Here is a 10,608-nt window from a genome sequence, read left to right on the forward strand (position 1 = left end):
AAGAGTATATGCAGTGTATTATTTGTTGAAACTGTACTTCCGATTTGATTTGAAACTGTCTCATTGCTATCTGTTTATCAATAAAACTTTAAAAAAAGATAAATTAAATTAGGGTAATTTTCCAGTTGATACTACAATGTTGTATCCTGAAGAGCAAACTTAGTATCACACTCTTAGAACAATCTGTAGACTATTTTGACTATTTTCTCTCCCCTAGCTTCTCCATTGCTCAACATTATTCAGATTAAGTTTTTAAAACTATTTCCTAATTTCAGAAATTTACAATCGATTTGACAAGATCAGTATCATCAGTAACACTGAGGGGTCTAGATTCTCGGAACATAATTTTTGATACAGACAATAAGAGATCAAAGGGGTCAGGGAAATAGCTCAGTAGAATAAGCATTTGCCTGGGAAGTGCAGGGTTCTGAGTTCAATCCCTGGTTCTGAGAGAGAGAGAGAGAGAGAGAGAGAGAGAGAGAGAGAGAGAGATCAAAGTATGATAAAGCCACTAAGGATAATTACAAAGAGAATTTATTGATCACAAAAATTTTACAATACAAGGGGATGGGGAGATAGCTCAGTAGAATAAATACTTGCCTTGCAAGCACAAGAGCCTGAGTTCAATCCCTGGTTCCGCAAAAAAAAAAAAAAAAAAAAAAAAAAAATCAATACAGTAAATTACATGTAAAATTGAGAAAAACATTGGTAAAATGTAGAAATATCTTTCAGTTTGTCTGAAACTGTACTGACTCGTTAGGTGGTATTCATAAAAGACCCCTAGACTGCTAATCAAGAAAGAATGGTAAGCCACTTGTTAAAATATTTAATTTTTACTATCTTACTAAAATCGTTTGCAGATGGACAACCCACTCGGGTTTCCCCTCTTGTTCTTCTCTAGGACAGGAGCTTTTTATTCCCTCAATAAATATATTCTATTAAAAAAATAAAATAAAATTATTTGCATAAAACTGCATATGAACATGTTTATATAAATTCATGTTAGCTTAAATAAATGATGTCTTCATATCATAAGTACATTGAAATAAGAATAATATAATAATAGTAACACAAATTAATGCAAAATACATATAAAGAATATAGTTACATTTTATGTTTAACATATTTTAATATCAGTAAATTTAAAGCTCTAACTCATACACATTATACAATTCATGGAAGTCTTAAAGGGTAAAATTATTACAAACAAAGGAGCTAAATAGTATTTTGAAATATAAAGCTATGCATTTTGCTAACATTAGCTAAATTTTTAAATTAATGAATTAATACAGAACAATCTTTTCAGACATATTGAACTTAGTGAATTTTTATGATTGCCATTTTTAGTGGTTTATAATCTAATATAATTAACTTGGATTTATTTTATTCCACAAACTTTTAAAAATGGACAGAGAGAACAGACAAAAGCAGAGATGAATAGAATAAGAAATAAACATGTGTACCTTTTTCTACCTAATTCATTTGCAGAAATAAAAATGCAGTGAAGAGACTGTTAAGTGCATGACACAATAAAAGCTCATAGATTGATTTGTTCCCTTAGCAAATGAAAAGATTTGAATCTTGTGTTTAGAAAGTAGGCTGAATGCCTTGTTTCAGAGCAGATTTTTGGCTATGTAATAGTCCCTGCTTTTAACTAGATTTGAGCAGACAAATGGCCACTTATACCAGGAAGAAACAAGTGATACACTTGGATCCATGTGTCACATAATAAAATATCCCATGACAGTTTGCAATGAAATTGTGCTTCTCATCCAAGTCCTTCTTGATTTGGGTCACAAGGTGGGGTTTTCCGTTGTACTTCTCTGTTGCTTAAACAGAGCACTCCAGTGAGTCCTGCACGTCTTCCAAATCTGTATTTCTCAGTCCCATTTGATTCCCATGCCAAAGCGGCTGGATGAATTATAGTGTTCACTTGGGGATGCACTCAGAAGCTTCCAAGAAGCAAAGGAGTGGAACCTGAACTGTATATGAACATATTACTTTATATAAATTCATGTTAGCTAAAATAAATAAATAAATGATGTCTTCATATCATAAATGCACTGAAATAAAAATAATACAATAGTAACACAAATTAATGTAAAATGCATATAAAGAACATAGCTACATTTGCCCTTGTGTTTTAAATGGCACATTGACATTGTGTCTTAAACTGTATATTAAAAAATATAGGGTGAGTACACAAGTGAAAAGTTAGTTTGGTTCATTTCATACTCAACCTTTTGCTTCTCTACAAGAGTAATTTTAAATGGTGCGATCCTTTTTCCTGATACATTCATTTAAACTAGATGATTTAGAAGACACTAGATGCATGTAAACCACAACGTGTACAACTTAAGTCCAACTAGGTGAACTTTTCACTTTCAATCAATCCATATTGTGGAATCCTCATTGATCCTCAGGGTGTCTTCCATATTCTACTCAGCAACAGGAAGTTACATTTCACTAACTAATAACTAATAACTATCAATTGTTACTGAAAATGTTGACATGAAATAAGTCCTAAATTTGTCTACACACAACAGTGGAGATGAACAGGGTCAACAGGATTTAATGCCTATAAATTAAAATCAAAAGTAAGACACATTATACAATCTGCAAGTGGGTACTAATTGAGAAAACAGTGACTAATCATGAAAAAGTGAACCTGGGATAGCTGTTAAAATAAAAGAAAAGGTATCTTATTTAATCTGACAGAAAGATATTCAGGAAAAATAAAATCTGAGAACTGGCCAGATAGTTCAGCGGATTAAAGCACCTGCTTAGGCAGAGCATAGTGGCAAGGGTTCAATCCCCCCATCTTATGCTAGCCTTGCCCGTGGGGTGAGCTCAGACAGCAAATGAGACTGGGCATGGGGGTGCACACCTGTAGTCCCAGCTCTTTGGGAGGCTGAACACAGGCAGATCACTACAAGTCTGATCTACATAGTGGGACCCTATAGACCCTGTAAACCCTGTACTGAAATACACAAAAGAAAAAGAAAATCTGATTAAGAACGAATGATTTGGGCCAGGGGTACATAGCTCAGCAATTCCACCCCTGCCTGAGAAGCACAAAGTCGTGAGTTTGATTCCCAATACAGATAGATAGATAGATAGATAGATAGATAGATAGATAGATAGACAGACAGATAATAGATAGGACTATTAATTGCTGCCTACTATATTTCTTTCCTCCATTCTACTGGCATGTCTTCCCAAACATTTAAAATTGTTATCCTACATTCTTCCATGAGTTTAGCTCAGAAATGCCAAGTTGCACTTCCTTCCACAAGAAAGAGAGAAATGTCAGCTGAGTAACATCTTCTGCAGGAGATTTTCTCACTTAAGTCACACCCCAAATTGAACAGCTATTCACACAACAGACTATCTTAACACATGATGTGGAAATGAAGCTGTTGTGCCTGATTTGAGTAAACATAATGAAAGAATATGTTGAAGGAGTCAGGAAGAAAGGATCTGCTGTGCTCGTGTTAAGGTTTGTGTCTAGTTGTTTTCCCAAAGCCTCATGCAGTCATGGGGTAGGGACTTCTAGAGTTTGAGATTAGCTTATCATCCACTGGGATTATGGGTTTTAGTATTACTGGGATTATGGATGTGAGTACTGCACCCTATGCTGGGGTGGATAGCCTGAATGTAATATAAGAGTGACAGACATTCTCTCTCTGTTGCATTGTGGTTGTTCTGCTGCAAAAGAACTAATGCCCTCTGCCACGTGCCAGTCTGTTTTGGAGCCAGCCAAGTATGGGCTGAAACCACCAGTAGCTGTGACCTAAATTATCCTTTCCTTCCTTCATTTTGGGTGTTGGGTATTGTCCCAGCAAAAAGAGAAGAGTGACTGAGACAGCTTGTCACTTTCTCATTTCCAAGGAGTCCAGCCCGGAGAGACATCACTCAGGAAGGTCTACCACAGTGAAACAAAGAGCTGGCCAGAGCGTCCTGACTCCTCACTCAATATCTGTGAGCTGAGCCACAAGAACTATCCCATCCAGTGGCAAAATGACCATGTGTACCATCCATTCCTATCCCAAACTTTGGTAGCAGAGCATAGAGCAGGACTCCACCTACTGAGTAGCAGAACATGGAAGTCAGCTGAAGGCTTTAAGAGCTGAGCCATGGCTGTCACAGTGAGGCCTAACATGTGATAGGAACCGAAGGCCCTAAATGTAGGCTACTTCTCATAGACGCAGCCTCCAAAAATGTGATACCATGAGAGAGACAGAGAGAGAGCTGCTTCTGAGATCGGGTAATCCCTTCAGCTATGGTGCTTTGGTGAGATGTGGATTAGCCTTCGTGATCAGGGGATGAGCTCTCTTCTGCACAATCCTAAGAGCACACTTATTATCAGACCAACGCTCACATATTCATCTCTACAACTTGCCTCGCACAAAGCAGAGATCTGCGCCTCAGTGAGATGGCTTCAAGTTTTAGCCTGTCTCCATACAAGCTGTGATTTGGGCCTCAGGGCACCTCTGAGATTTTCTAGGTCATTGTGACTGTGAGATTCAGACTGAACATAGCGTATCATCAGAGTAAGTGATCAAGGAATGCCTTCACCAACAGTAACCCTTCAGACAGCATAGCACAGAGAAAGACCCCATTCTGGGGGGCAGGACAAGGAAAAGCGTGCGGCGTCATGCCAGACCACAGTTCTGGGGAGGTAAAATTTGACACTGGGGAGAGCTTTAAGATCCTCATCGCTCATTCTGCCTACAGAGGAAGCATCTGGAACAGCTCCTTTCTCAGAAAAGGCACATTCCACCAGTCTATCAAGATTTTATTCTAGCTGCTATGACACGTGATTCACTGCAGTGGTCTCTGCTATAAAGTCTACCCTAGAGTGAGCCTTTGTCTTTCTCTAATACTGTGCTGGACTTGCCAGGCTGTGGGTTAAAAGCATGACACATTTTGACGACCTTGGTGACCAAAGATGTGTCCTGAGAGCCTGAAATTAGTCCACGCATGGTAATTCTGTCCAGAGCAAGGCTGCATCCTTTTACTCCTGGTCATGGGCCACCTAACTGGAGGAGGCATCTGTGAACCTATCTGAGTCTCAGGCCCATTCTGAGCTACGCATTTGTGGGATTGAGATAAACATGGTCTTGGATCACCCCCAGAGTTGAAATAGTGACTCACACCCAAAAGGCCAACTACAGAATGTACAAATGTGGGGCTGGGTAGTAGCCAATTCTGAAATACTAAGGTAAACACAGGCTAATAGAAAATAGCATAAGCAGAGTACATTTGACTCTGAAAACACAGGCATGGAAACGTGTATTAAGAAGGTCACCTAACTCTTCAATATCCAATTTAGATGCCCAGAAGCATCAAAGATTTTAGAGAAAAAAGACTTCAAAATCAAGATAAATGACCTCATAATCAAAACAAGAAGCAAAAAATAATTAGGCAGCATTCAGGGTGGGGAAAACTCCAAGAAAAATTAAAACAACTGTAGATTATAACATTCTGATGTGTCAGCGGATGATTGACCAGTAAATCAGTAAGCCGAACAGGCAAAAATCAACTTGGATGTGAATGGCTCCAACCAATAGCCTTTAGGCTGGAAAAAATGAAAACAAAAGAAAAGGGAAGCATTTTCCTTTCTTAGAAAGACCTGTTGGGGACCTCAAATTATAAATGGAGACCAGAGTTTGGTCAAGGCATCCTTGTCCTGCCCTGTGGGTTGACAGCAATATGAAAAATCCCTCTCTTGGCTGACAGCTGAGAACTCAGCAGTCCTCCGGGCTGCGGTGCTCACAGAGCAAGATAAGACCTGCTGAGAATGAGAAGGATCTTTAGAATGATGGAATAGCAGTGGTAACAGTTTGCTTGGGGACAAAATAGGTTTTTATTAACCCATACCTTATTCTTGCAAGAATGCTTCGTTTCTCTTTTACTAGCCCACCATAACCACCTCTGATGTTCCTCGACACTGTGCACATGCTCAATAAATAGTAACATAGCTCAATAAATAGTGGCAGCCTCGGAGAGTCTTTGTTTTTCTGCATCCTGAGACACCGACCTCCCAGCCCCCTTGCGTGCATTCATAAATTTGCCTCTCTCTTTTATTCCATGCTTCACTGAACCCCTCTTATAGGCAGTTGGGGATCTTGGTCAGGTCCCTGGACAAGACCTTCAGTTTCGGCCATTGCATTTGGATGATGGTCTCCAGTGTCTTAACCCTCCTGATGCAGACTCACACTGGTGATGGTGCACTGAGCTTGCAGACCTCAGCTTGCACCCGCCGTCAGGGCCTCTGCTGTGCAGCACAAGGGCAGCAATCCTGAATTCCTCAGGCTCTTATCATCCAGCTGGCTATAGCTACTCTTTTGCCACTGATTCTATAAGCCTACCAAATAAATTCCTTTTATAATTATACAGAGATTTTATAGGGATTCCTTTAGAAAACTTTAACTAATACAGCATACAAAGCATTAAGCTAATAATAGACTGGACCAAGAAAAAAGGAAACATTGAAAAATTGCCCCTCGCTTGATAGTAGCACCAGCCAGTGCCATTGCCTTGGGGAGTTTTTCTCTATTTTATTCAGATTTCTAGTGCAGACTCTTGGGCTGCCCTACAGGCTAACACTGGTGACTGCAGTGAGCTTGTGGTCCACCAACCTTTATCTGTTACTGGATCCTCACACTCCTCCTTGTGCAGATGGGCATTTTGAATTTGTTTACCTGATTCTAATGATGGCCACGGGGACCCTTCAACATCTATTGCTGCAAGGCTGCCCAAGAAAACCCTGGTACATATATTTTATATTGACTCTGCTCCTCTAGTGAACCCTAAATAATACAATACCTACAACATAAAATGTCAGAAAGAGCTCCAATAAACAACATAGCACTGTATTTTAAGGGAGGAAATAAACAACAATAAAAGCAAACCCAAAATTAATAGAAAGAAAAAACTGAAAAAAAGACTAAAGGATAAAAAATTTCAGTGAAATAAAGAGTGTATTATGTGATAAGATAAAGATTAAAAATAGAGGGAAGCAACTTAAATAAAATTAAGAAATGAAGAGGGAGATACCACAGAAGTGCGAAAGAATCATTAGACAAAATTATGATCAAGTATATGCCAGCAAACTTGGTAATGTAAGAAGATTTCAATAAATTAATTCATATGCCAAAATTAAAAATGAATCATGAAGAGCTAGAAAGACTCAGGACACCAATAATAAGTAGTGAAATTTAATCTGTGACAAATAGTCTCTCAATGAAAAAATTCCAGAACCAGGTGGATGCATTGTGTTCCAACAATTGCAAAGAACTTCAATTCTTCTTAAGTGATTGTAAAACATAGAAAGTAAAGAAATTTTCTGAACAGTTTCTATGAGGCCAACTTTATCCTCCTATCCAAATGAGACAAGAATACAAAGTAACAAAGAAAGAAATATTCATTCTAGTATTCTCATTGGTCAGAAATGTAAATGTCCCCAATAAATCATTAGCAAACTAAATCAAATACCTCATTAAAAAAATTATTCACCATTATCAAGTAAGATTCATTGCAGGGATTTATAATGGTTCAAATGAATAAGTGTGATGCAAGGTATCAACAGAATTAAGAGAAAAATATGGGGTCATTTCAATTAATGAAAAAATATTTGATAAAATTCAATATTGTTTCATTTTAAAAGAATAATGAACAAGTTAAGCACAGAAAGAATGTACTCCAGCAAACAGAAGTCATTTGCGTTATATTACATGAGAAAAAGTTCAAATTTGTCTGCAAGGCCTCAATGAAGCTGTCATGCCTCTTCATGGGCATATTTTCATTTTTACATTTCCCTGTTTCCCCTCCCTTTTCTACTTAGTCCAAACACCCTCTGCAAACTTCATTTTCCCCTTTTTAAATGTAGGATAAAAACCAGTTTGGGTCTTATCTTACATTTAAAAAATGGAAACTTTGTATAACCAAAAATATGAAAGAAGACAAGCAGGTCCACTTTCAATATTTTTTATTTAGCTAAATAGTAAAAGTCTTTACTGAAGCAATCAGACAAGATAAAAAAATGAAGAAAATAAAAGCTTGAAAAGAACCCAAATCATCATTGTTTTTATACAACATGATCCTGTACATAAAATCCCCTTTCTAATTAGAACTAATAAATGATTCCAGCAAAATTATAGGACAGGAAATCACCATACAAAAATTAGCAATATTACTATATATGCCAATCACAAATTATCTGAAATAGAAGTCAAAACATAATTCTGTTTAAAGTGCCAAAAAGCACTAACAGTCGGGTTAAAACCAAGGTGAAGTAGCTACAAATAAAAATTTGAAACACCGATGAACAAAATTTCAAAATGACTCAAAATCTGAAAAGCCATCCTGTGTTCATGAATGAAAAAAAAAAAAATAAATGTTGCTGAAATACCTATATCCCCCAAAGCAATCAACAGATTCAGTGCAACTCTTATCACAATACCAACAACCTTCATCAGTGAACTAGATAAACTATCATAAACCATAAGTAGAAATCCTGACTAGCCAAAATTATTCCAAACAAAAAGAATAAAAGTGGCATTACAGTACCTGATTTTGAAAGATACTACCAGGTTGTAGTAATGAAAACAATATTGTGTTGCTGTAAATGTAGATACATAGGTCAATAGAATAAAATACAAAGAACTGAAGTTAATTTGTGCATCTACAGCTAACTGATTTGTGATAAATGTTCAAAAAGACATGGAGAAAGGACACTATTTTCAATAAACAGTGCTGAGAAAATTGGTTCATATAAAGAAAAATGGGACAAAATCCCTATCTCTTGCAAGTTATAAAAATCATCTCAAAATGGACTGAAGACTTAAATGTAATAGCTAAAAAATATGAAACTACAAGAACAAAACAAGAAAATTCAAGACATCAGAATGTACAAAGATTTCTTTGAGAAGATCTCAAAAGCACAGAAATGAAAGCAAAACATACTCATAGATAAATGGAATGACATCAAACTCTAAAGCTTTTGAACAGCAAAGGAATCAATCAGTAGAGTGGAGAGACAACCTGCAAAAAGGCAAAGAAAAGGAGAGAATTTTTTTAAGCAAAATATCTGACAGGGAGTTTATAACCCAAATATCTAAGAAACCTCAAAAACTTAATATCAAAAAACCAAATAATGCAATTTAAAAATGGAACATAGCCCTAAATAGAGTTGTAACAAAAAGACATACAAAAGACCAGCAGGTACATGCAACATACTCAATGTAATTATCAGCAAAATGCTAATAAAATCACAATAAGGTATCATGTATGCCTATAAAATGACTTATTAAAAAGATTGATGATAAAAAGCACTGGTAAGGATATGGGTGAAAAATTCTTACAAAGAGTTGGTAGGAACATAAATTAGTGAAACTATTAAGGATGACTACAGGGCTTTCTGAAAACATTTAGCATAATGTGGTTTAGCAATCCCACCAACTCTGTACTCAAAGGAAATGAACTAAGTGTGCTCCAGAGACAAGTGCATCCTGTGTTTATTGCAGCATTGTCACAATAGCCAAGAAATGGAAGCAACTTAGCTATTCATTAACTAATGAATGCATAAAGAAAATGAAGAACATACACACAATTAAATACTATTTAGCCAGTAAAACTACATCCCACTTTCTTCAACCACATAAATGCAACTGGAGATCATTATGTTAAGTAAAATCAGCTGGGCACAATAAGACAAGGACTACCTGATCTTACCTAGGTTTGGAACCCAGAAAAGTTACTCCATAGAGTTTGAAAGTAGTATGCTGGTTACCAAATACTACAGAGGAAACTAGTGAGAATAAAATTGGGAAAACTTGGGCTGGCCAGATAGCTTAGTTTAGGCCTGCTTAGGCAGATGCAGGGACCAGGGTTCAATCCCAGGCATGCCAAGATGGCCCTGCCTGCGAGACACACGGAGGGTGCGATTGAGACTGGGCGTGGTGGCATGCACCTGTAATCCCAGTTCTTGGGAGGCTGAAAACAGGAAATCAGATCCACTATGAATCTGATCTATGTAGTGAGATCCTGTAGACCCTGTAGACCTTGTGCCAAATACATAAAAAATGAATTAAATAAATAAAAACAATTGGGAAAACTTGATCAGTGGCTACTAAGAGTTTGATAGGAGCAAGAATTCTTAGTGTACTTCTGCACAGTATGGCAATTCCTGATAACTATAATGTACTATGTATGTCAAAAACTTAGAAAAAAAAGTAAATCTGTACCATATGTATTATATGTTACTCTCTTTCTGTCTTTGTTTTTGCTATTTATTTTTTTAAATATTTTTATGGAGAAACAAAGAGCAATGAGACAGTTTCACAACCGATTACTGCCACATTTTCAATTATTAACACATTGCATATTGTTGTCTTAGTGGTTATTCATTGTACAAGATGCAGACATGATATCCTGTCTCAAACACTATTAGAACACACCTCTCTATTCACTGAATTAAGAGAATGGAGATGTATATCTATCCTAACTATTTTGATTATACAGATACAAAAGGGTCATTCATTTGTATCCCCATTTTTTGGTTAGTTTTGTCAGAGAAGGGCATTTCATTGTCACTTAAATACT

This window comes from Octodon degus, unplaced genomic scaffold (genome assembly GCF_000260255.1).
Source record: "Octodon degus isolate 3935 unplaced genomic scaffold, OctDeg1.0 scaffold00066, whole genome shotgun sequence".
Taxonomy (NCBI): domain Eukaryota; kingdom Metazoa; phylum Chordata; class Mammalia; order Rodentia; family Octodontidae; genus Octodon; species Octodon degus.